The 27,524-nt window shown below is 43.8% G+C and overlaps 1 protein-coding gene and 1 long non-coding RNA gene across 3 annotated transcripts in view; one reads left to right on the top strand and one right to left on the bottom strand.

Moving 5' to 3' along the window:
• Positions 1 to 27,524, bottom strand: part of LOC106994409 (uncharacterized) — a 74,404-nt gene that overhangs the window by 7,673 nt on the left and 39,207 nt on the right. The window contains exons 4-8 of one of the 2 annotated variants that reach the window (XM_077975246.1): positions 26,284 to 26,313; positions 19,522 to 19,624; positions 19,174 to 19,275; positions 16,782 to 16,858; positions 1,498 to 1,674 (exon numbers count right to left, since the gene is read on the bottom strand). The gene's annotated coding sequence lies outside the window, so the exon portion shown is untranslated. Of the gene's footprint in view, positions 1 to 1,497; positions 1,675 to 11,101; positions 11,269 to 16,781; positions 16,859 to 19,173; positions 19,276 to 19,521; positions 19,625 to 26,283; positions 26,314 to 27,524 lie in introns of those variants that run through there. The other variant, XM_077975245.1, reaches the window with a different exon arrangement.
• LOC144336495 (uncharacterized) overlaps positions 1 to 27,524 on the top strand; it is a 38,285-nt gene that overhangs the window by 1,056 nt on the left and 9,705 nt on the right. The window contains exons 2-3 of the long non-coding RNA XR_013408353.1: positions 853 to 1,405; positions 14,576 to 14,848. This is a non-coding gene — a long non-coding RNA (uncharacterized LOC144336495). The remainder of the gene's footprint in view (positions 1 to 852; positions 1,406 to 14,575; positions 14,849 to 27,524) is intronic.

Below are 27,524 nucleotides of genomic sequence, written 5' to 3'. Positions count from 1 at the left end.
TCCCAGCTCTTGAATGGCAAAAGCCAAAAAATATGGGTCACTTTTACTGCTGCAACTGGCTCCAGCTCTAGCCACCCAAACCAAGCCTGCAAGGGGCCTAGTAACACTGGGGAAGTGCAAGTGTTTATTCTTAAGTAAACAACTTTTTTTTTTTTTCCTAGTTTAATCAAAAAACCTCTGATAAGGTTTGGTTTTAAACTATATGCAAATATCGCAATCTCTGAAGAATTTAGCAAAGATTTATTTTTTTCTCTTTCCAGACTCTTGACAGACACAGGCTTGCGTAAAAGCAAGCTGATTCTAAGAGCACACAAATCGGCAAATGCATTTTAGTGCATAAATTCATAAATTCGACTGTGGAGTTGTACCTTGGTTTCCTAGTTTCTGCTTAAACATTTATAAAAAGCAGAGTTAGGTGCAGTTTTCAGTAGATAGCCTCCACTGTGTGAACCAAGTCAGATTTCAATTCTTCATCTGAAGGTACTGATTGATGTTGTCAGATGCTTTCTGACGTAGATCCCCAATCCAAGGGCCAGCAGGTGAAACAGAAGCAGAGATGGAAGAAAAACCTTCAATAATTCTTTTTAGAAAATACTCCCTTTTGGCCAGGCGCAGTGCCTGTAATCCCAGCACTTTGGGAGGCTGAGGTGGGAGGATCACTTGAGCCCACGAGTTCAAGACCAGCCTGGGCAACATGGTGAGATCCTGTCTCTACAAAAAAAAAAAAAAAAGTAGCCAGCCACAGTGGTGCATGCCTGTGGTCACAGCTACTTGGGAGGCTGGGGTGGGAGGATTGCTTAAGCCTGGGAGGTGGAGGTTGCAGTGAGCCATGATCATGCCACTGTACTCTAGCCTAGATGACAGAGGGAGGCCCTGTCTGAAAGAAAGAACGAAAGAACGAAAGAACGAAAGAACGAAAGAAAGAAAGAAAGAAAGAAAGAAAGAAAGAAAGAGAGAGAGAAAGGAAGAAGAAAAGAACAGAACTCCCTTTCATCATAACACATGTGTTGTTCATGCTAAGAGATGTTGTGTGCTTTGTATGTTTGTTTAAAGAAGTTATCTTTTGGGAAGTGCTATGGCTTGAATGTGTACCCTCCAAAATTCATCTTGAAACATGATTCTGATTGTGGTTGTATTAAGACTCAGGGGTTTTTGGATGTGAGATGTGATTAAGTCATGAGGGCTTCCCCATCAAGAATAGATTCATGCCTTATAAAAGGGCTGGAAGGAACTAGCTTAGGCCCTTTTGCCTCCTGTCCATTCCGTTATGTGAGGACACGGTGTTTGTCTGCTCTGGAGGATGCAGCCACAAGGTGCCATCTTGGAAGTGGAGACTGGACCTTCAGCAGACACTGAATATGCTGGCACCTTGATCTCAAACTTCCCAGCCTCCAGGACTACGAGAGTAAGTTTCTGTTCTTTATGAATTACCCAGTCTATGATATTTTGTTACAGCAGCACAAACAGACTAAGACAAGGGGAAGATTTCAGACCAACCTGACTAATCCTGTGTCCAATCTGAGTTTTTCTTCAAAATGCTTTCAACTTATCTCAATGTGATCTTCCTCAGGCCGAAAGCTGTTTTATTGCTCTGGTGCGATCAGCGACTATTTTCAGGGTGTCCGTGAGTGAGGTTCATGCTGGGCATCAAGTAATGTTTTTTGCATGTCATGACTGTAAACGGAAATTGAAGTTAGAGCCCTGCTCCATCCCCATGCTGACTAGGGTACAGTTGCACCCGCAGGCCCTGCGGGTCCTCCTCCTGCAGCCCCGGAGCTCTGCAGCTCGGTGGTCAGAGGGCAGACAGGAGGCTTGTCAGGATCTATGGCAAAGAGCAGCAAGAGTCTAAACACACCACTGCTATTTTTTGCAATATGTTTTCACTTATTTATTTATTTATTTTTGAGACAGAGTCTCACTCTGTTGCCCAGGCTGGAATGTGGTGGCGCAACCTCAGCTCACTGCAACCTCTACCTCACAGGTTCGAGTGATCCTCCTGCCTTGACCTCCCTAGTAGCTGGAATTGCAGGCAAGCACCGTCACTCCCGGCTAGTTTTTGTATTTTTAGTAGAGATGGGGTTTCATCATGTTGGCCAGGCTGGTCTCGAACTCCTGACCTGAGGTGATCCACCTGCTTCAGCCTCCCAAAGTGCTGGGATTATAGGCGTTAGTAACCATCCCTGGCTGCTTTTATTTTTTGAAATAAAAGTGACATAATATTCAGATCAGGTCCATTTTGCTACCTTTTTAAATTACTTTCCTCCACTTCTCTCCCCAGAGACAATAACTAATAGTTTCCTTTAGTACATGATTCTCTTTATTATTTTCTATGTATCCATTATCAATATATTTGGTGTTTTTACAATTAAAACAATTTTATCACACTATGGAAATATTTTTGCAACCTGCTTCTTTTTTCTTCTCAATGATTTTTTGGTAATCTATGTTAATAACATCAATACCTAGAGCCCTGGTTCATGTTTTAAACTGCTGGGGATTTTTTTGTTTGCTTTTTCTTGCTCTATTGCCCAGGCTGGAGTACAGTGGCACAATCATAGCTCACTACTGCCTCGAACTCCTGGGTTAAAGGGATCCTCCCACCTTAGCCGCCCGAATAGATGGGGCTACAGGTGCACACCACCACATCCAGCATCAACTGCTGTTTTAATGTTCTTGGGAATATTCAATTTATTTTTCATTTCCCTACTGATAGACTTCTAGATTGTTTCCAACTTTCTGTAGATGTCTTCTATGCAAATATTTGCAAGTTTCTCTAGAAAAAGATTTTCTGGGTCATAACATACATTTTTGTTAGATATCAGTAATTCAATATCAAAATGGCTGTACTAGCTTTCAGTCCCACTACTAGAATATGTAAGTTCCTATTTTTTTTTTTTTTTTGAGACGGAGTCTTGCTCTGTCACCCAGGCTGGAGTGCAGTGGCCGGATCTCAGCTCACTGCAAGCTCCGCCTCCCGGGTTTACGCCATTCTCCTGCCTCAGCCTCCTGAGTAGCTGGGGACTACAGGCGCCCGCCACCGAGCCTGGCTAGTTTTTTTTTTTTTTTTTGTATTTTTAGTAGAGACGGGGTTTCACCGTGTTAGCCAGGATGGTCTCGATCTCCTGACCTCGTGATCCGCCCGCCTCGGCCTCCCAAAGTGCTGGGATTACAGGCTTGAGCCACCGCGCCCGGCCGTAAGTTCCTATTTTCTACATCCTTTTCAACATCTCATATGTCTGGATAAATATGGTAGATAATCAGAGGTATATACCATGGTATCTCATTTTAAGTTTTTTCTCTAATTATAGTGAGGCTGAGCACACGTTTGTGATTTTGGTGATTTTGTTTTCCTTTTCTGCTTCTTGTTCATATTTTTGCTCATTAAACAAATTTTTTTTTTTTTTTTGCTTATTAATTTTTTCCTTGTAACTAATACTTTGTTATACGTGTTATACCTTTCCTTGGTTCTGTGGCTTGTTTTGTAACTTCAATTTTAAATTAAGCTTTTAATTTTAGTGTCATCTATAAAATACAAGCAAATTTATAAATCTTTCCCTTTATAGGCCAGGTGCGGTGAATCAGGCCTGTAATCCCAGCACTTTGGGAGGCCAAGGCGGGCAAATCACTTCAGCTCAGGAGTTTGAGACCACTCTGAACACCATGGTAAAACCCTGTCTCTACCAAGTATACAAAAAAAAAAAAAAAAAAAAAAAAGAAGCCAGGCATAGTGGTGCATGTCTGCAGTTCCATCTGCTTGGGAGGCTGAGGCAAGAGGATCACTTGAGCCCAGGTGGCAGAGGTTGCAGTGAGCTGACACACTGTGAGACCCCGTCTCAGAAAAGAACTTTTCCTTCATGATTCATGTCTTTTCTGTGTTAATAAAATTTGCTTAAACTAGTCACAATAACAAAGACATGGAATCAACCGAGGTACCTATCAACAGTGTATTGGTTAAAGAAAATATGGTACGTATATTCCATGGAATATCATGCAGCCATAAAAAAGAATGAAATCTTGTTATTTGAAGCAACATGGATACAGCTGGTCATTATCCTAAGTGAATTCATGCAGGAACAGAAAACCAGATATCACATGTTCTCACAAATAGGAGCTAAACATTGGGTACACATGAACATAAAGATGGGAAGGAACAACAGACACTGGGGACTACTTGAGAGGGGAGAGAGGGAAGAAGGTCAAGGGCTGAAAAACTACCTATTTGGTACTATGCTCACTACCCAGGTAATGCAATGATTCATACCATCATGCAACACACCCATGTAATGAACTTGCACATCTAAATCCAAAATAAAAGTTGAAGTTGGCTGGGTGTGGTAGCTCACACCTGTAATCCCAGCACTTTGGGAGGCAGAGGTGGGGAGATCGCTTGAGTCCAGGAATTCGAGACCACCCTGGGCAACACAGGGAGACCCTGTTTCTACAGAAAATAATAATAATAATACAATACCCAGGCCTGGTAGCTCACCACACCTCTAGTCCCAGCTACTCCAGAAACTAAGGGGGAAGGATTGCATGGACCCGTGAGGTAGAGGCTGCAGTAAGCTGTGACTGTGCCTCTGCAATCTAGCCTCGGTGACAGAGTGACACCCTGTCTTAAAAGAAGACATTTTGCTTCATTCGAAGTCATGAAGATAATCTTATAATAATATACAGTGTTCGTTTCATATATTTTCTACAGTTCTATCTGTAACTAAACAGTGAATGGTGTCCGTCATGGATCTAATATTATTCATTTAAGTACAGGAAGCCAATTTTTTTAATGCAGTTATTTTTACAATGGAAATATCTTTAATGGGTCCTTCTGATGAAATAAATAACGATCATTGTTAAAATTCAAATAATAATTGGCTGGGCGTGGTGGCACAAACCTGTAACCCCAGCACTTTGGGAGGCCGAGGCAGATGGATTGCTTGAGCTCAGGAGTTTGAGACCAACCTGGCCAACACTGCAAAACCCCGTCTCTACTAAAAATGCAAAAATTAACAGGGCGTGGTTGTGCATGCCTGTAGTTCCAGCTACTCAGGAGGCTGAGGTAGGATAATCACTTAAACCCAGGAAGTGGAGGTTGCAGTGAGCTGAGATCACACCACTGCACTTCAGCCTGGGCAACAGAGCAAGACTCTGTCTCAGAAAAAAAAAAAAAAAAATATAGATATATATATATATACACACACACACACACAAACACACACACACACACACACACATATATATATATATATAGAGAGAGAGAGAGAGAGAGAGAGAGAAATATATTAAAAATCACCAGAGGCCAGGCATGGTGGCTTATGCCTGTAATCCCAGCACTTTGGGAAGCCAAGGCGGGCTGATCACGAGGTCAGGAGATCGAGACCATACTGGCTAACACGGTGAAACCCTGTCTCTAACTAAAAATACAAAAAAATTAGCCGGGCGTGGTGGCACGTGCCTGTAGTCCCAGCTACTCTGAAGGATGAGGCAGGAGAATCACTTGAACCTGGGAAGCGGAGGTTGTGGTGAGCCGAGATCGCGCCACTGTACTCCAGTCTGGGCGACAAAGCCAGAGCCAGAGCCAGAGACACCTGGGATTACAGGCGTGAGCCACCTCTCCTGGCCACAAGTTTTTTTGTTTTTTGGTTTTTTTTTGAGACAGAGTCTCGCTCCTGTTGCCCAGGCTGGAATGCAATGGCATGATCTTGGCTCACAGCAACCTCTGCCTCCCAGGTTCAAGCAATTCTCCTGCTTCAGCTTCCTGAGTAGCTGGGATTACAGGCATGCACCACCATGCCTGGCTAATTTTTGTATTTTTACTAGAGACGGGGTTTCTGCATGTTGGTCAGGCTGGTCTCGAACTCCCTACCTCAGGTGATCCACCAGCCTTGGCCTCCCGAAGTGCCGGGATTACAGGCATGAGCCACCGCGCCCGGCCCCACAAGTCTTTTAGTATCACATCTAGTATGCCAGGTACATCTCACTAAATGTTTTCAAATTAAGACCACTAGTACATCATCTTACAAATAAATTATTTTTAACTTTGTCATAGAAGTATGCAACGAAAAACAACCAATTCTTAGAAGAGCATGATATAACTTACTTTGCTAGAATGTGAAACGGGAAATACCTGAATGACTCTAATTTGGAGGTTCTATGGAAGGAAGTCATTTACTGTATGTTGTCATCACTGAGAAACAGACGATTATCTTTCTCCTGCACATGAATACCATCTTTCAGGATGTTAATAGTTGCCATTCTTCATGAACTTCATAGTTAGATTCTTCCATGTGTACATTAAAATATATTTGATTTGTGAATTAAAGTATCAATCCCACACATAGACTATATTTATCCGCCTTTAAGATGAGAGTCCTTTTATTTTCTGCCCCTGGGTCTACTTAGATGTCAAATGAACACTGATGGGGTTATTTAGTTTTTATGTAGACATCCTACAATATATAGAGTATGGGTTTTTGCAAATACATTCAGTCATCACTCATTTGTCTTCCAAGGTAGTTTAAAATGCTTTAAATGATTATTCAGTATAGAGTTCAGTTATAAATTGTGGTACTGTATGAAGAGATTTGGAAGAGCTATATAAGGATTAAGTCCTTCACCTCAAATATAGCAATATAGAGAAGCTAAATAATAAGATACATGTCTTATAATTTTGCCTTGTGTCAGTTCTGTGTCTTCCCCTTTTGACACAACCTAAAACCAATTGTCAAGAAAAGGAAACAGCTACTGAAAAGCACAGCTGGTGCGTTAGTGGGACTGAATTCATAGCACCAGTCACTCATGAATTTGTGTACACACAGGTGGATTGGAAGGACTTCTTTTCAAGGCACATGCAATTTAGCCAGGCACTGACCAGCTCCAAATTCTCCTTAACCACTTGCTACCTGAATACCCAAGGCCCACTTGCTTCTCAATGCAAAATTAACTCAGGCTACTAGAGTGTTCTACTACCTTAACCTGTTAAGTTTGGAAAGCTGTTTTCCTCGAGAACACTCCCAAGGAGAAGAGCAAATACTGCTCATAAGTATTTCTGAAACGACTTCGAGAGGTTTTTAGCAGGCAAACATTTTCCATCGTGTGAGTCTTTTTGGTGCCATCTGAGCGATACTGTGGTTTTCAGCCAGCTTGGTGCTGTTACTACAATCACTTTACCTGACCTCTTTCTCTAAACAGGCATAAGACGAGGCTGAGCTCATACTTTCAGGAAAGCCACTCTGCCACCTAAGCAGAACTAACACTGTTAGAAGAGCATGCAAATTGTAATTTAAAAAAATCCATAGGCCAGCAGTTTCTTTTAACCACAGTGGCTTTTTTCCCCCTCCTGCTCATTCTGCTGATATAGCAGCACTGGTGTGCACGGCAAAGCTTTAGCTTTCTGCTCTAATTTGCTGTTCCTCTGATGAGAATTGTGCATTTGAGGATGCCTTTGTCTCGTGTGTGTTGAGTGCTGCACATCCAGCTGGATTTTAAGTTTCCGAAGGCATGGACCCCCTCCCTTTTATCCATCTCTTCTATAGGACCCAATATGGTATTCTATTGTAGGTGCTCAATTACTGTATGTTGAATGAATGTATGATTGAATCAATGAGTGGCTGAACAGATATTTCCAGTCTCCCATTTTGTAAACTCAACAGTGCAAACTGGATGGGATTAATTTTAATCAGAAAGGAAGGTGTGTGGCAATGCAGAAATAAAATGATGAGTAAGAATAAGAAATAAAGATGAGATCAATATAACAAATATATTTATATATTATAATCAGTTTCATGAGAAATAAAGATGAGAATAAGAAACAGACTAAGGCAGGAGCTAAAGAGTTCGCTAATTCCACAGTGAAGGTGGTTTAGATGTGTAGATGACTGAATCTGTGCAGTGGAGTATATCTATATGTGTGTATATACATGTAATATGTATCATAGATTTAAATACATATGTATTTATGTGCCAGCGTGGGCAACATGTCTCTACCAAAAATACAAATTAGCCAGTCGTAGTGACACGTGCCTGTGGTCCCAGCTACCCGGAAGGCTGAGGTGGGAGGATTGCTTGAACCCAGGAGGTGGTGGTTGCAGTGAGCCAAGATTGCATCACTGCACTCCAGCCTGGGTGAGAGTTGAGACCCTGTCTCAAAAATAAATGAATAAAATAAATAAATAAATATGTATTTGTGTAATTATCTTTATACTTTATATATTATATACATATCTATGATGCATGATATATGATGTATGTATATGCATATATATTATATATGTGTATATATGTATGTGTTTGTGTGTATATATGTGTATATGTGCATACATGTATATATATATTTTTTAAAGAATTTATACCAAAGTTCCTCTTAGAGAACTATCTTTGTCTGGAAAAATGCCTTGATTAGCCACTTGTGGGTGGAAAGTAAGACCCTGGGGCCATTGGATGAAAGAATATAAGGTAGTAAAGTTATAGCTAAACCATTCCACGTCTAAACATCAACAATAATTTGTGAGTGGGAGTAGAACAGTCAAGAGAAGAAAGGGAGACGGGTGCGGTGGCTCATGCTTGTTATTCCAGCACTTTGGGAGACCAAGGCAGGCAGATCACTTGAGGTCAGGAGTTTGAAACCAGCCTGGCCAACATGGTGAAACCCTGTCTCTACTAAAAATATTTTTTAAATGAGCTGGGTGTGGTGGCACATGCCTGTAATCCCAGCTGCTCGGGAGACTGAGGCAGGAGAATCGCTTGAACCCAGGAAGCGGAGGTTGCATGAGACTAGCTCGCACTATTGCACTTCAGCCTGGGTGAAAGAGCAAAATTCGGAAACTGGTCTCAAAAAAATTAAAAAACTAAAAAATTTAATTAAAAAAAAAAGAGAGGCGAGGGGAGAGAAATTAAAGATATAGAGATGGGATTATACAAGGCTTTGCCTTGGGAAAGTGGTTTGGAAGAAATCAAAGAAAAGAGGTTGCATTCCAGGACAAGATTGTCCCAGGGCAGAAAAAGATGACAACAGCAGAAGTAGACACCAACACAGGCGTGCATTCAGCAAGGGCAGGATTGTGGAACTGGAAGTGAATATGTGTCTGCAAAACCTCAGGAATTAACATAAACCCAGGGAAATCATTAGACTTCTTACAGAGCTTGGGAAGAAGGCTTAAGCACATTTTAATTAAAGCTTAAAAGGTACTCTTACTGGCTAGGCACAGTGGCTCATGCCTGTAATCCCAGCACTTTGGGAGGCCAAGGCAGGTGGATCACCTGAGGTCAGGAGTTCGAGACCAGCCTAGCCAACATGGTGAAAACTCGTCTCTACTAAAAATACAAAAATTAGCTGGGCGTGGTGTCAGGCGCCTGTTATGCCAGCTACTCGGGAGGCTGAGGCTGTAGAATACTGTGAACCCAGGAGGCGGAGGTTGCAGTGAGCCGAGATCACACCATCACACTCCAGGCTGGGGGACAGAGCCAGACTTCATCTCAAAAAAAAAAAAAAAAAAAAAAAAGAAAGATACTCTTATCTCAATTTACGTGTCCGATTTCCTTAAATCCAGATTTAGGGCAAGTAATTTGGAAACCCTCTCCTCATTCCAACCGATAAGTTTCTAATACTATCTCCTTAAAGCCCTGAGTTACAAAACAAAGGAAAACAAAACAAAGAAAAGCAAGAAAATGAACAAATAAACAAAGTCTACATCCTCTTTCAGGGGTTGTTAGCGATTGATATTGGACCTGGGAAGACATCACAAGCAACCACAGTCCTGATTCCAGTGCCAAATCTGAGCAGACCCAGCACTCCACACAGAGCGTCCCTGATTCAAACTGGTGCCCAACAGGCCTCTCCTCAGTAGTGTGGCCAGGTTAGGGCACCAAAGGGGGTAAACTGTGACAATGTGGCGGGTTGGTAAAAATGTTCCTAACCTGGTATTGAAATCTTTTCACCTTTTTCTCTGGGGCTATTTTCGTTAATATATGAAAATGCCAGTGTCATTGTTACACTTCTCTGATGTAGATGGTTATTGTTCCTGTTTTACAAGTAAGAGAACTGCAACAGAAGCTTGCTCAGCACGCCCAGAGCAGGATTTGGAGAGAGGAATTATGATTTCCCAGGCTGGGCTTGGTTCACTGGATACCATTGTCCTCTACAAAGGGTTTATTGTGAAAGGTTTACAAAAGCACTTTTAGGACGAGTTCAATGTCTATTTCTATCTTGGTGAAAATGTGGGTGAATCTGTGTGCGTGGTGGTAGAATCCCCTTGTAGAAGGGAGCAGGGAATGAACACTGGCTGTGTTCTTACCATGAGCCCAGGACCAGAGCTCTTTCCTTCCATTCTCTGCACTTTCTGAAAGATAAAGCAGCAGTGACAAACTCTGGGGCGATGTAATAATCTATAACTTAATAGGATGCATGCAAGATATGCATTTGTCGAAAAGTATCAGGCAGGGTGCAGTGGCTCACACCTGAAATCCCAGCTTTAGTAGGCAGAGGTGGGAGGATCACTTCAGCCCAGGAGTTTCAGACCAGCTTGGGCAACATAGGGATAATCTGTTTCTACAAAAAATAAAAAAATTAGCTGGGCGTGGTGGCGTGTGCCGGTAGTCCCAGCTACGTGGGATGCTGAGATGGGAGGATCACTTGAGCCTAGGAGGTCAAGGCTGCAGTGAACCATGAGGCACCACTGTGCCTGGGTGACAGTGTGAGACCCTGTCTGTAGAAAGAAAGAAAGGGCTGGGCATGGTGGATCACATCTGTAATTCCAGCACTTGGGGAGGCCAAGGCAGGCAGATCACAAAGTTAAGAGATGGAGACCATCCTGGCCAATATGGTGAAACCCCGTCTCTACTAAAAATACAAAAATTAGCCGGGCGTGGTGGCACGTGCCTGCAGTCCCGGCTACTCAGGAGGCTGAGGCAGAAGAATTGCTTGAACCCGGGAGGCAGAGGTTGCAGTGAGCTGAGATCGCGCCACTGCACTCCAGTCTGGCAACAGAGAGAGACTCAGTCTCAAAAAGAAAGAAAAGAAAGAAAAGAAAGAAAAAGAAAGAAAGAAAGAAAGAAAGAAAGAAAGAAAGAAAGAAAGAAAGAGAGAAAGAAAGAGCATCAAATGGCACAGTTAAGATTTGCGCAGCTTGCTTTTTTTAAATTTTACCCTAAAGGAAAAAGAACCATCAGCTGGGGGCAGTGGCAGTGCCTGTAGTTCTGGCTACTGAGCCTGAGACAGGAGGATTGCTTGGGGAGTAGTTCAAGTCCAACCTGGGCAACACAGTGAGACTACATCTCCTAAAAGAAAAAGAAAAAGAACCATAAACAGATATTGAGCTCTAGTTAATTACATGGATGCTGAAATGTTCATTGTGAAATCTTCTTATGTCTAAAACTTACTTTGAAACGCATCCAAAAATTACGATGGACTGATGGACGGTTAGAGGGATGGTTAGATGGATAGAAACGTGATGAAGCAGGTATAATAAAATGTTGCTTGTGGAATCCAGGTGATAGACACCTGGGTGCTTATTGTGTAATGCATTCAACTTTTATGTCTGAAAATTTTCCTAATTAAATATTAGGAAAATGGCTGGGTGTGGTGGCTTATGCCTGTAATCTCAGCACTTTGGGAGGCCGAAGCGGGTGGATTGCCTGAGGTCAGGAGTTGGTGACCAGCATAGTGAAACCCCGTCTCTACTAAAAATACAAAAAAAAAAAAAAAAAAAAAAAAAAATCAGCTGGGCGGCCAGGCACAGTGGCTCATGCCTGTAATCCCAGCATTTTGGGAGGCCACAGCGGGTGGATAACCTGAAGTCGGGAGTTCGAGACCAGCCTGACCAACATGGAGAAACCCCATCCTTACTAAAAATACAAAAGTAGCCAGGCTTGGTGGCACATGCCTGTAATTCCAACTCCCCGGGAGGCCGAGGCAGGGGAATTGCTTGAATCCGGAGGCAGAGGTTGCAGTGAGCCAAGATCACACCATTGCACTCCAACCTGGGCAACAGAGCGAGACTCTGTCTCAAAATAAATAATAAATAAATATTAGGAAAATAAAAATGGTACTAACAGTTCCTACTTATCTGGCTACTACAGAATGTGGGTAAAAGGTGCCCTTGAAAATAAACCAGCTACTCACAGTTGACATTTCTACAGAGGTATCTTTTCCTTTCTCATGTGCAGTGCTCTCCTCTTTGAACTGCTGCTGAGCGCTTTGCAAGCTTTACTCATGGGTTGTATTCCCAGCTGCCTTGGGCACTGCTGGCCACTTCCTCCTTATGGAACTTTCTCTTCTCTTGACTTGTTAGACACCACACTCTCCTGGTTCTTCTCCTACCTCTCCGGTAGGTCCTGCTCCAGCTCTTTAACTGCCTCCTTCTCCTTTGCCTTTTTTTTTTTTATTATTAAGATAGGGTCTCACTTTGTGCCCAGGCTGAAGTGCAGTGGCACGATCACAGCTCACTGCAGCCTCGACCTCCCCTAGTTCAGGCGATCCTCCCACATCAGCCTCTCGAGTAGCTGGGGCTACATGTGTGTGCCATCATGCCTGGCTAAGTTTTGTATTTTTAGTAGAGATGAAGTTTCACCATGTTGCTCAAGCGATCCTCCCACCTTGGCCTCCCAAAGTGCTGGGATTACAGGTATGAGCCATGGTGCCAGCACCCTTTATCTATTTTTAAGAGTAGAGGTTTCTCTGGGCTTGGTTCTGGATCTTCCTTTCTTTTCATCATACTCTTTTTCCCAAGATGGTCCCATCAGTTTTGATGAATTTTATTACCATCTCCCAAAGCAATTAGCTCCAACGTAAGGCTCTCTTTTCAACGACACTATTAAATTCAAGTGGCTCCCTGACATCTCCACTTGAATGTCTCCTAGACGGCTTGCCCCTAATAAGTCTACATCTAAGCTCCTGATGATGCCACCTCCCCAGTCACCAAAGCTGTTCCCCTCCTGTTCTGCACCTTCACGAGTGACAAACCCACGAGCTCTTTATCAAGCCACACTTTGGAGGCATGTCCCTCTCCCTCACCCCCCTCATCCCATCCAGCACCAAGTCTGGATGCTTCCCTTTCCTGTCACCTCCTCAGCCACCACCCCAGTGCTGTCACCACCATCTGTCCCTGGGGCCTCTGCACTGATTTCCCACGCGGACTCCCACTCCATTCTAACCCAACAGAAACTGCCAATGCCATCTTTGAAAAGGTCTGATTATGTCTCTTCTCTACTTGTAACTCAGCAATGGCTTGCCACTGATCTTCGGATAAACACAGAGTACTTAAGATGGGCAGCAAGGCCTCTCTCGCCTGGTCTCTGGCCACACACCCCTTTGCATCGTCTGCTCTGCCCACATGAGCTTGCTTTCAATTCTTCCAACAAACTAAGCATTTTCCTACCTCAGGGCCTCGGTATAGGGGAGTTCCTCTTCTTGAAACCATTCCTGAAATCTTTCCTTGTAAATCCTTACTCATCATTTAGGTCTCAGCTTAAATAATACTTTTATTATTATTATTATTTTTAGATGAAATCTCGCTCTGTTGCCCAGGCTGGAGTGCAGTGGCGCCATCTTGGCTCACGGCAACCTCTGCCTCCCGGGTTCAAGAGATTCTCCTGCCTCAGCCTCCCAAGTAACTGGGATTACAGGAGTGCACCACTATGCCTGGCTAATTTTTGGATTTTTAGTAGAGATGGGGTTTCACCATGTTGGCCAGGCTGGTTTCGAACTGCTGACCTCAGGCAATTCACCTGCCTCGGCCTCCCAAAGGGCTGGGATTATAGGTGCGAGCCACTGCGCCAGGCCTAAATGATACTTCTTGAGAAAAACTTCCTGCCACACCCCTCCTCCATCCTAATTATGTCTCTTTCCTGCTAGTGTCTCTCATAAAGTCTATTTTTTCGTTTCCCCGTAGAATTAGTAATGATGTGTTTGTCTTTGTGCTTTTCAATGTAATGTCTCTCTCCTGCTAGACTCCAAATTCCACGTAGACAGGGAGCCTGTCTGCTGCTCTCAACTTTGGACTCAGCATCTAACGTAGTCCCGGGTGCTTAGGAGATGCTCAACAAATACTTAACAATTGGGTGAACACATGGCTATGTTGCCACAGAATTTGAAAGGTAATGGACAATGTGATAAATGAATGTGGTATTAGGATTTAGCATGGGCTGGAAGCCGTGGCTCACACCTATAATTCTAGCACTTTGGGAGGCTGACGCGGGCAGATCACTTGATGCTAGGAGTTCGAGACCAGCCTGGGCAATATGGTGAAACCCTGTCTCTACAAAAAATACACAAAAATTAGCTGGGCGTGGTGGTGTGTGCCTGTATCCCAGCTACCTGGGAGGCTGAGGTGAGAGGACTGCTTGAGCCTGGGAGGTCAAGGCTGCAGTGAAACATGATTGTGCAACTGTACTCTAGCCTGGGCAACAGAGTGAAACCCAGTCTCAAAAAAAAAAAAAAAAAAAAAAAAAAAAGATTTAGCATGAATAATACCTGTATTGCCATCCTCCCAGAACCCATTCCACATTGGGAGTGAGAGCATTACGGGTGCTCACAGGCTGCTCTGGGTCACTCCTGTTCTTCTGTGCTCCTCTTCACTCCCTCCAGCTCATTCCCCACATGCGGATGAAGAAGAAGCAACAAAGAGCATCTAGCACATTGAATGCCTGGTAAAAAGGCATCCTCTTTCTCATCGACATGGATGGAGCATTCATGCCATGCCCACAGAAATGAAAGGCAAATAGCCTGACTCGGAATCAATGCTTAGTTCTTCCTTGGCTCTGTGACTGCATAGATGTATGGTCTCATATGGAGAAGTTTGTATCCCTATGGATGCCCCACCCATTTCATGCATCTAATAGGAATATGAAATGTGCAGAGGTAAGTGAGAGTGCTTCTTATGCTCTAAACCTGTGAACCACCACATGGATGTGTCACTGTGTGGTGTAAAGAATGACAAAAAATATTAGATATACTGGTTTTGCTGTTTTTAACAACTGAAGGTGCTACTATTAGGTATCTTACTAATTGTCTTCATGGTAAGAATAATGAGCAACTTGATCTTTCCTCTTTGAGAAGAATACTTAATTATAGATAAGAATAGGTAGAAGTGACCTAACTTCAAAAATATTTCCAAAATCGGCAATTCATGGTCAAGATGAACTTAGCACTTAAGTTATGTGACCTATTAGTAATAACTTTCTAGGTTGTGCTATACTAAAATGTATGTTTTTCTCTGATAGTTATGTATTATTCTATAACAAAACACTTTTATTTTTCTGTTTGTAAAAGTAATACATACTCAGATTCAGATGATACAAAAATGTCATAAATTCGCAAGAGAAAATCATTCATAAATGTCTTCTCTTTAGCTACTTCAAAAAATATTTTAAAATAAGTAAAACTTCTAAGTTAATATAAAGAAGTTTTATGAATAAACATTACCTGTGGGGATTTTAATCTCTCATACGTGTGGTTATGTCAAAAGAATATGATCATATTGCATAAAGCGTACATTTTTGTTTATGATACATTTCCAACTTATCAGCTATTAGTTCTTGCAGGGAAAATGTCTTGCCAATGTGTACTTGAGAAGACCATCCTTTTCAGTTGAACAACAAGAACCAAAATGTTAATCAAATATGTTCAGTGACTTTACAATTTGCAGAGCAACTAAGAAATATAGAAATTGGGCTGGGGGAGGGGTGGCTCACACCTGTAATCCCAGCACTTTGGGAGGCCAAGGCGGGTGGATCACCTGAGGTCAGGAGTTCAAGACTAGCCTGGCAAACATGGAGAAACCCTGTCTCTACTAAAAATACAAAAATTAGCCAGGCACGGTGGCACATGCCTGTAATCCCTATTACTCGGGAGGTTGAGGCAGGAGAATCACTTGAACTCGGGAGGCGGAGGCTGCATTGAGCTGAGATCTTGCCATTGCATTCCAGCTGGGGCAACAAGAGTGAAACTCCGTCTCAAAAAAGGCCGGATGGGGTGACTCACACCTGTAACCCCAGCACTTTGGGAGGCTGAAGCAGGCAGATCACGAGGTGAAGAGATTTAGACCATCCTGGCCAACATGGTGAAATCCCATCTCTACTAAAAATACAAAAATTAGCTGGGCATGGTGGCACGTGCCTGTAGTCCCAGCTACTCAGGAGGCTAAGGAAGGAGAATCGCTTGAGCCTGGGAGGTGGAGGTTGCAGTGAGCCAAGATCGTGCCACTTCACTCCAGCCTGGGCAACAGAGTGAGACTCCATCTCAAAAACAAACAAACAAAAACAAAAGAAAAATACGGAAATTGTTAGCAATGAGAATGATGTGAGGAACTCAGTATTTTTAAGCTGTTAGATGGTAGGGGGCGAGAGATAAAACCTTCATGGCATACGCTTACCTTGTAGGTCATTAATAAATACAGACAATACTACGGCTCTGACTTTACACAGCCACAGTTCATCCACATTGCCACAAGGAAGTAGCCAGGGATATTACTAATTTTAAATACCAGCCTGTCAGCAAGAATGAAGCTGAAATTCAGGGATGTTCCAAGAAAGGGCAGAAACATGCCAGGAGCATTAAGTAAACTTTCAGGAGGAATCTTTGTGAATTACTGGGGAGTCCTGGATTTCGAAATTCTTTTGCAGTTCACACCACCCACGTGTCAGTAAATAGGCTGAGGCTAAGGCTATTCCTGTTCTATACTGCCACCTAGTGGATGATGATACCCGCGTTCCTTCGTGCATTTGCTTCAGAGAGACTTGCCCTAGTTAGCAAACCAGCTGATGAATATTATTTGAGACACAAATGAACTAACCTTTGAGTTTGTTTCCTTTGGACTTTGAAATGTCTGTTTACTGAAGCGAATGTGGCATTTCATCATCTTCGATCAGCCTGTAGGAAAAAATAAGCAGCATTTATAAATGGCATCTCTTTTCAATAATTAAAAATGCATAAGGGTGGTAATATTCCCACTGAGTAGCCATCAATAATTAAGTTTTAAAATTTATCTTTTTCTCCTTCTCTGTCTTTCCCATTTACTTTTGAACCTTTAACTACTCTACTGTGTCATTTCAGGCAAAAAAACAATGTTAGACCCAGGTTTCAGATTCCATTGTTGTAGAAACAACATATTGGCCAGGCGCAGTGGCTCACGCCTGTAATCCCAGCACTTTGGGAGGCTGAGGCGGGTGGATCACGAGGTCAGGAGTTCAAGACCAGCCTGGGCAAGATGGTGAAACCCCATCTCTACTAAAAGTACCAAAAAATTAGCCGGGCGTGGTGGCAGGTGCCTGTAATCCCAGCTACTTGGGAAGCTGAGGCAGAGAATTGCTTGAACCCAAGAGGCAGAGGTTGCAGTGAGCCGAGACAGCACCACTGAACTCCAGCCTGGGCGACAGACTGAGACTCTGTCTCAAAAAAAGAAAAAAAAAGAAACAATATATTAGTGAATCCTGGTATCAATATAGCAGGTCATGAGCAGCATCGAAAAAAGGAAAGATCTATTTTATTTATTTATTTGAGACGCAGTCTTGCTCTGTCACCCAGGCTGGAGTGCAGTGGCTCAATCTCGGCTCACTGCAAACTCTGCCTCCTAGGTTCAAGTGATTATCCTGTCTCAGCCTCCTGAGTAGCTGGGGACTACAGGCACGCACCACCACACCTGGCTAATTTTTGTATTTTCAGTAGAGACGGGGTTTCAGCGTGTTGGCCAGGCTGGTCTCAAACTCTTGACCTCAGGTGGTCCGCCCGCCTCGGCCTCCCAAAGTGCTAGGATTACAGGTGTGAGTCATTGTGCCTGGCCAGATCTATTTAAAATGATTTGAAGAGGCCGAGCTCATGTTACGTTTTTACCACTTTTTTTTTTTTAAGATAATTAAGGAAGACTATGAACAAAAATTAAAAAAAAAAAGAGAAAGATTAGACTAGAATCTAAAATGTCAGAAGGGGCTGGGTATGGTGGCTCATGCCTGTAATCCCAGCGCTTTGGGAGGCTGAGGCAGGTGGATCTCTTGAAGTCAGCAGTTTGAGACCAACCTGGCCAACATGGTGAAACCCTGTCTCTACTAAAAATACAAAAATTAGCTGGGCATGGTAGTGCATGTCTGTAATCCAGCTACTAGGGAGGTTGAGGTGGGAGGATCACTTGAACCCACGAGGCGGAGATTGCAGTGAGTCAAGATTACACCACTGCACTCCAGCTGGGCGACAGAGTGAGACTCTGTCTAAAATAAAGTAAAATAAAATAAAATAAAATAAAATAAAATGTCAGAGTGCTTCTCACAGATAGAGTAAATGTTGCTCTGTGAAATTTCTGTTGCACACATGTGTATTTGTGTATACTAGGGCATGATGTAAAGGGCTTTTCTTTCTGTAGGTCAAGGTAAAAAAAGTTCAAAAGCTTCTGTTCTATTGTTCTAAAAAAATCAAACTAAAGCTAAAATCCACATTGTATTTCAATTAGGTTTTCTTGTGTATAAACAGGTTTCTATATATTTCTTTTTCCTTTTTTTTTTTTTTTTTTTTTTTGAGTACTGCTCTGTCGCCCAGGCTGGAGTGCAGTGGTGCTATCTGGGTTTAAGTGATTCTCTTGCCTCAACCTCCTGAGTACCTGGGACTACAGGTGCCTGCCACCACGTCTGGCTAATTTTTGTATTTTTAGCGTTGGCCAGGCTGTTCTCGAACTCCTGACCTCTGGTGATCCACCCGCCTTGGCCTCCCAAAGTGCTGGGATTACAGTGAGCCACCATGTCCAGCCAGTTTCTAAATATCTTTGTTTTTTTTTTTTTTTTGAGACAGAGTTTCGCTCTTGTTGCTCAGGCTGGAGTGCAATGGTGTGATCTCTGCTCATTGCAACCTCTGCTTCCCCGGTTCAAGCGATTCTCCTGCCTCAGCCTCCTGAGTAGCTGGGATTACAGGCATGTGTCACCATGCCTGGCTAATTTTTGTATTTTTAGTAGAGATGGGGTTTCTCCATGTTGGTCAGGCTGGTCTTGAACTCCCGACCTCAGGTGATCCGCCTGCCGTGGCCTCCCAAAGTGCTGGGATTACAGGCATGAGCCACCGTGCCCGGCCATATTTCTTTAAAAGGCTGTTAAAATGCCCATGGCAGTAAATGGGATGGAATTTGAGGCACATAAATGGGAAACCTATGCTTGCCAGTCCAGTCTATTCTTTTCTCCTTGATGCTGGGGTAACATATGACTGACCTCTGGAAGTTCCATCATGATGATGCCAAGCCATTCAAGCAAGACAATCCTAGTTTTGAATTTCGATGCATAAACTTGCTAGCTGAACCTCAGCATCCTAATCTGAAAATAAGAAGCCAATAGGTGATGTGCCCACCACATGGTAGATACTCAACATTAGGTAGGTAGCTATTAGAAACAGCATGAGTTGCCAGGTGCCACGGCTCATGCCTATAATCTCAGCACTTTGGGAGGCTGAGGTGGGAGAATCACTTGAGCCCAGGAGTTTGACACCAGCCTGCACAACATAGCATAGGGAGACCCTGTCTCTACAAAAAATAAAAATTAGCCGGGCACAGTGGCTCATACCTGTAGTCCAAGCTACTCAGGAGGCTGAGGTGGGACGTCAAGGCTGCAGCGACTGATGATTGCACCACTGCACTCTGGCCTGTGCCACAGAGCGAGATCCTGTCTCAAAAAAGAAAAAAAAAAAAATAACATAAATCACTAATTCACAGACACCATTTAAATAGCTGCAGGAGCCTTCATTGCCCTAGATTTCTCTATCTTAGAATTGTAAATATCTCTAAACAATTTAAAGCCTACAGCTGAGCCTGAACCCCAACAAGGACTTTTTACCTTTTTGGGGCACTCTGACAAGACTCTTAACTCTATTCTTTTACTCTGTTTACAGCTGTTATTTATTACCAATCTCAGTGGAACTGCTTTCCTTCCTTGTGTAGTGCCTTATATATTTTACAGAGCACATAGGTCCCTGGTAGTTTTCCTCTCAAAGCAGGGCACCCTTCTGTCGCCCAAATGTCAGGACGGTGTTCTGCGGGAGTGGGACGGGCCTGGAGAGGAGTGAGGGCCTTCCCTTCCGCGTGGTGTCTCTCCCCCGTCGTCCCACTCTGCTTCCTCCTTCCTCTGCTGACCTGCTGCAGCTTATCCCAGAGGAAGTGGAACTGACAAACCATTGCTAAAAATACCCCCAGCTTGCCTCCTCAAGGGGGTGTCCCGTGAGGAAATGAGAAAATGAACGAGCAGTCTATAAGACCAACAAGGGCTACACAAACACCAGAGGCGGTTTTTATGTTATGGATCCACTCCCAGTAATGTTAGGGGCAGGGACTTGGTGAGGCAGCCGTGGCCTGCCCCTTACTAGCTGTGTGACCTCAGGAAAATAATCAAAACTTTTGAAGCCTGGGTTAATTCCTTTGTAAACTGGAAAATAATACCTACCATTCTCAGGGTTCTTTAAGAATCAAAGCACACAGGCAAGGTAGTGGAGACCTTAAAAACATCCTAGCCATTATAAGTGATCCATAAATACCAATGGTTGAGTTAAAATTTTTTTTTAAATTATTTTATTTACTTTTTTTAGAGAAGGTCTTGCTCTGTCCTCAGGCTAGAGTGCTGTGGTGTGATCATAGTTCACTACAGCCTCGAACTCCTGCCTCAAGCCATCCTCCTGCCTCAGCCTCACAAAGCACTAGGATTATAGGCACAAGTCACCATGCTGGTCCCAATGGTTTTTATAATCATATCTCCTCAGATTTGCTGCCTTTGAAGGACCAGAAAAGTGTTGCTCAAGTTCAAGTTAAAAAGTTGAAGTTGGCCGGGTGTGGTGGCTCACGCCTGTAATCCCGGCACTTCGGGAGGCTGAGGTGGGTAGATCTCCCGAGGTCAGGAGTTTGGGACCAGCCTGGCTAACATGGTGAAACCCTGTCTCTACTAAAAATACAAAAATTAGCCAGGTATGGTGGCACACACCTGTAATCTCAGCTATGTGGGAGGCTGAATCAGGATAATAGCTTGAACCTGGGAGGCGGAGGTTGCAGTGAGCTGAGATAGTGCCACCATACTCCAACCTGGGCAACAAGAACAGAACTCCATCTCAAAAAGAAACAAAACAAAACAAAAAAAGTTAAAGTTTCCCTTAAGCTATAGTTAAAATGTTATGCCCTTTAAGACTCGTGAGTTGTGGGGAAAACGGAGGAAAGGCAAGAAATGTGGGGCAGAGGAGTCTTCTTGGTGCAGACTCTCATATCACATCGCGTCAACTGCAGTGACACTGCACCGTATCGGGTGAATTTCCAAACTTGAAATTTGGCTTCAGAGTGGCCAGTGTCACGATGAGCTCCATGATGGTCTAGTATTCCATTTTCAGTTAACAGTGTTTTCAAACCACAGAGGTTGCTTATCACTTTGTAAGTCTCGCTGTAATACTGTCTGCTTATCTGCTGGAAATCGCCGTCTCCCTTAGTTTATGTCCTTCTGAGTCATAGAAGGCAGGCAGACCTCAGGTGCAAAAGGCACTGATGGTGAAGGTGTGGGAGGAGGAGGAACATAAGAGACTGAAGGAGAAAGGCAAGGCGTGGGAGAGACAGTGGAGTGCTGGAAGAGGAACTTTCTGATTGTGTTTTTAGGGGAAATGTTTCATCAAAGGCTGCTATGCCTACCACTCCTAATGGAGGAGATGATTTTAGGTGGTAAACAGTTGAACATATGAAACTTCAGGCCAAAAAATGAAAAAAGATAAAAATAAAATAAATTTAAAAAAGAAATAAAATGCCAGGTCATGCATGGTGGCTCACACCTGTAATCCCAGCACTTTGAGAGGCCGCGGCAGGTGGATCGCTTGAGTTCAGGAGTTTGAGACCAGTCTGGGCAACGCGGCAAAACCGTGAGAACAGATTGGGGTTGGGCCCGGTTTCTGACAATCGTTCCGGATTCGAAGGCTTGTGAGGCGAGGGTCCTTAGGAGTAACCTTGTCTACTAAACGAGCTCTTTGCCCAGGTAAGCAAATCACCTGCCCAAATACATTGATTTGCAGGAATTTTCTGAAGCAAATTGCCAAGTTACATATTGGCTTACACTCTTATTTTCCTGGGCGAGTGTTTCCTGGAACAAAAAGTTGTATCATATTGATATAGATGGACTCAGTTCTCATAATTATTTGTTTAGTTAATGTGTGTTTGAAAATATATAACTAGGCCAGGTGAGGTGGCTCACACCTGTAATCCTAGCACTTTGGGAGGCCAAGGTGGGCAGATCACCTGAGGTCTGGAGTTCCAAGACCAGCCTGGCCAACATGGTGAAACCCTGTCTCTACCAAAAATACAAAAATTAGCCATGTGTACTGGTGCATGCCTATAATCCGAGCCACATGGGAGGCTGAGGCACAAGAATTACTTGAACCCAGGAGGCGGAGGTTGCGGTGAGCTGAGATTGTGCCACTGCACTCCAGCCTGGGCGACAGAGTGAGACTCTGTCTCAAAAAAAAAAAAAAAAGAAAAGAAAAGAAAAGAAAAGAAAATATATAACTAGTGACATTTTGAGGTGGATGATTCAAATAAAATAAAAAACAAAACAAAAAATAAGAAAAAAAGTAAATATATAACTAGCACATCCAACCACTGATCTTGAAGGTAATATTATTTAGGACAACACTGAAGAATACTGGGTTTAAAGTTAAAAACTAAGTTGATTTAAAGAAAAATACATTAAATAATTAATAGTGCGGATGATACTTATTTATCTATGACAAAATCTATTCAACTAGGACAACAATCGTGACCACTGTAAATGAAAGACTGAAATGTGAAAAGCACTGCTCAACACTCAAAATATCCCGGTAGGGTCTAGGCTAGAGGACAGCCCTAGCACAGGGGCAGGCATGTAACTCACAGGTGAATCATCAGAAGGAACCAGGGGAAGAGAGTGGGGTTGCAGAGGGGGTCACCTGATCTGGGAGGGACATGAACACCCACTGGGTTTGGTGTCGTTTCTGTTGTGCAAATGAACTGAGAATTAGAAAAGTCCCCGGGCTGGAAACAGAGTTTGTAGTGGACCTACTTGGGTCTAAAGCTTTCAAATAGGAAGTAACAGCTGGGTTGGAAGATCCCATGCAAGGCAGTTGGGTTCCCCAAGAAAGGCACCTGCCATCGCGGTCACCAGGCCCCACTGAGAACAGGCCAGGTGCCAACTGAACAGCACAGTGAAGAGAGGCTGAGATTCATTTAAGGTCAAGCCAGCCTATATGGCTTGGTGAGGAACATTTTGGACAAACTGAGAAGGACAGAAGGCAAAGGCAAGGGCAGCTTCTGGTTTTCTAGGAGTCTGGGCCAAAGAAACTTCTAGGGTGGAGCCAGTATAGGGAAAAGGTAACATTCAAATCAATGCAGGCCAAGGTTAGCTTGAATCCAAGAAGAGGAACCTTTGGGACCAGACAGGGAATGGCCTTTCTTTGGTAGAAACACCAGCAATCAGGGCAGAATCCTGAGCATCTGCTGTTCTCAGGTGGCTGCTGAGACCAAATAAAGCTTGGTCCTGGGTCAGGGGCTGATGTAGCAAACACAGACGTGGGTTCTGAAAGTTGCTGAGAATCTCGCTGCTGGGAATCACCCGGGGACCTAAACCTTAGATAGCTTTACCAGCATTCTACTCAAGCCAAACCGGGTGGGATCCATCCTAGAGTAAAACCTAGAGAATCCAGAAAGAAGACATTCTAAAAGTAACCCTAGGCCAGGTGCCATGGCTTATGCTCATAATCCCAACACTTACGGAGGCCGAGGCAGGAGGGTTGCTGGAGCCCAGGAATCCAAGGCTGCAGTGAGCCAGTGAGCTTGGGCGATAGAGCGATACCTTGTCTCAAAAAGAAAAAGTAATCCTAGCCCTAGTCCCTTTCCTTCAAGACAAGGACAAAATATTGTCGATATTCTACAAATCCACGATTTCTAGTGATTCTTGTAACAGCTGCAGTGTTACTCACTGCCTTGTTAACTCCTTGGTAGCTTCCCCGACCAGTGTTGCGCGTTGCATTGCGGCTGGAAGTGGCTCCATGGTCAGACTGTTTAGGTACACGTGAAATGAATGTTCCATCATTCAGAACTCAGAGCACCTCACACCAGTCACTTGCCCTCTCTGAGGCTGAGATTTTTGCCTTTGTACCTACTTTGTGGACGTACTGTGAAGTGGGAGTGACAGAATTTATGTAGAATGCTCAGCACATGGCGAGCACTTCATAAATATTAGCTGTTAGCTCTTAATTAATTAATTTAAATCTTTTTTTTTTTTTCTTTCTAGCTCTAATTTTTATGAAGCCTTAAGGGAATTTTTGATTTGGGATTTTTGCTTCCCCTGGACCTGGAGGAAGAGAAAGGAAGGCCAATGAGTGAGCGATGACAGTGCAGAGGCACCTGGGCAAAGCTCCGTGGCCTTTGGGAAAAGAGGCTACTCGGCTCAGGTGATTAAGTACATGTGTGACCTTAATTCCTCTGTCAAAACAACAACAACAAAATCCCCAAACTATGAAAAGCCACAGACTTCTAGGAATAGAAGACAAAAGGAGGAAGGACGGGGAGGAGGAAGATACCAAGGGGAAAATGATGGGAAAAGCTGATTTTGTAGCCCTGAGCATATAGGAAACGCCCCCACGCTGATGACTTCTTCGAATAAATGTTGCTTGAAGAAAAGAAAGGCACCAGAAAGAGCAGAAAACAATTGGGTGAATGAAAGAATGTCCTGCAGAGGAGACGTATGTGCAAATGCAGATATTCCATGAAAAGCTATAGCTTTTTTTTTTTGAGAGGGAGTTTCACTCTTGCTGCCCAGGCTGGAGTACCATGGCCCAATCTCGGCTCATTGCAACCTCTGCCTCCCAGGTTCAAGCGATTCTCCTGTCTCAGCCTCCTGAGTAGCTTGGATTATGGGCACCCACCACCATGCCTGGCTAATTTTTGTATTTTTAGTAGAGGCAGGGTTTCACCATGTTAGCCAGGCTGGTCCCAAACTCCTGACCTCAGGAGATCTACCCACCTCAGCCTCCCAAAAGTGCTGGTATTATAGGCGTGCACCACCACACCTGGCTAATTTTGTCTTTTTAGTAGAGACAGGGTTTCATCATGTTGGTCAGGCTGGTCTCGAACTCCTGACCTCAGGTGATCCGCCCACTTTGGCCTCCCAAAGTGCTGCGATTACAGGTGTGAGCCACCCCCTGTATAGATTTTATGTACTATAGATTTTATGTGCATATAATTGTAATTTTGTGAAACATGTATCTACCTTCATAATAATTAGAAGAGAATTTAGAATAATTAAAATAAATTCTTCAGTAAATATTTAAAGATACTTAATTCATAAAAAATATAAAACAGCCTGTAATCCCAGCACTTTGGGAGGCCGAAGCAGGTGGATCACTTGAGCTCAGGAGTTTGATACCTGCCTGGGCAACATGGCAAAACCTCATCTCTAGAAGAAAAAATACAAAAAATTAGCCAGGTGTGGTGGTGCGCGCCTGTGATCCCAGCCACTCGGGAAACTGAGGTGGGAGGATTGCTTGAGCCCAGGAGGTTGAGGCTGCAGTGAGCCGTGATCGTGCCACTGTACTCCAGCCTGGGCAACAGAGCAAGACCCTGTCTCAAAAAAAAAAAACAAAAACCAACAAAACAAAACAAAAAACAAAACTATGTTCCCATAGGAACATTGTTTTTGTTGACTCCCAGGCTATTACTTTTTTTACAATTTTATTTTATTTATTTATTTATTTATTTATTTATTTATTTAGGAGACAGAGTCTTACTGTCAGAGGCTGGAGTGCAGTGGTGCAGTGGTGCAGTCTCAGCTCACAGCAACCTCTGCCTCCCGGGTTCAAGCAATTCTCCTGTCTCAGCCTCCTGAATAGCTGGAATTACAGGCACCCGCCACTACACCTGGCTAATTTTTGTTTTCAGTTTCACCATGTTTGCCAGGCTAGTCTTGAGCTGCTGACCTCAAGTTATCTGCCCATCTCGGCCTTCCAAAGTGCTGGGATTACAGGTGTGAGCCATGGCGCCTGGCCCCAGGCTATTATTTTTGGTAAGAAAATGTTTCGTCATTTTGCATTTGCCTACGAAGGCAGTGACTGACACATCTGACGCATTTATAATCACAAATTCAAACAAAAGCACCAGAACTCCCCAGGTCAGATAGGAGGCTGTTTATGCCGAATCGGAGCATGCAGGATGTCAGAGGACTTCTCTGAGGGCGCTTATATTTCCTTATTCTTTATTTGCATCTGGTTCTCCTTTGTGACTCTGTAATGCCCTATATTTCTCCAAATATAGCACTTACCCACCGTATTATAAGTACCTGTTGATTTGTCTCTCTCTCCGCCTTGAACTGCAAATGAAAAAAGTGATGATAAATATGAGTTGAATTAATGAATTCAACAATTTATTAGATGCCTAGTGTATGACAGACACCTTTTAGGCATTGGGGTTTGGTGCACAATGGCAAATAGAATCCCTGACTTCATGGAGTTTTTATTGTAGTCAGAGGAAACAGATCATAACAAGGAAATAAACATCTGTACTACCTCAGACAGTGATAAGTGCTATGGATAAAAATAACACGGGGGCCAGCCGCGGTGGCTCATGCTTGTAATCCCAGCACTTTGGGAGGCCTAGGTGGGAAGATTACTTGAGCTCAGGAGTTCAAGACCAGCCTGGGCAACACGGCGAAACCCTGTCTCTACTAAAAACAAAAAAATTTAGCCTGGTGTGGTGGCGGGCGCCTGTAATCCCAGCTACTAAGGAGGCTGAGATAGGAGAATCACTTGAACCCGGGAGGTGGAGGTTGCTGTGAACCAAGATTGCATCATTGTACTCCAGCTTGGGCGACAGAGTGAGACTCTGTCTCAAAACAAACAAAGGAATGGGGAATGCTGGGGTAGGGAGCCCTGAAGGAGCAGCAGGAGCAAGCCCCATGGACAGCTGGTGGAGGGGGCACCTGGGCAGAGGGAGGGGCTGTGTACATGCCAAGGGCCAGGCACAGGCATCTGTGTTCCAGGTATTGGGGGCAGGGGGATGGGGAGGCCATGAGAGGACAGTAGTCAGATATCAGATCAAAGAGATATAGAACCTGGCACGTCACTACAAGAAGTTAGCCGCCTTCTTCTCCTCCTCCTCCTCCTCCTTGTTCTTCTTTCTTTGGCTAAAGCCATCATCCCCTCAGCCTCTTGAGTGGCTGGGACTACAAGTGTTCACCACCACACCTGGCTGGCCTTCTATTCTGAATGAGTTAGGAGTCAATGGGAGGTTTTGAGTAGGAAGTGATATGATGTGGTTTTCCATTTTGAAAGGACCCTGTGGCTGCTGAATTGAGAACGGTGTGAGAAAGTAAAGACTGAAGCAGCAAAACAGTTTGGAGGCTACTGCAACAATCCAGGCAAGAAATGATGGTGCTTCAGCGTGGAGGAAGGCAGCCACTCAGGTTCTGGATAGCCTGGGGGGTTGAGCGAGCTATGAAATGGGAGAGAAAAAGAGGAATCAAGCCTGATTCCGAGGCTGCTGGCGGGAGCGCCTGGAAGGATAGCAGTTACCTTCTCTATG

Source organism: Macaca mulatta, chromosome 18 (assembly GCF_049350105.2).
Source record: "Macaca mulatta isolate MMU2019108-1 chromosome 18, T2T-MMU8v2.0, whole genome shotgun sequence".
NCBI lineage: Eukaryota > Metazoa > Chordata > Mammalia > Primates > Cercopithecidae > Macaca > Macaca mulatta.
This window is presented reverse-complemented; position numbering and strand designations above follow the sequence as displayed.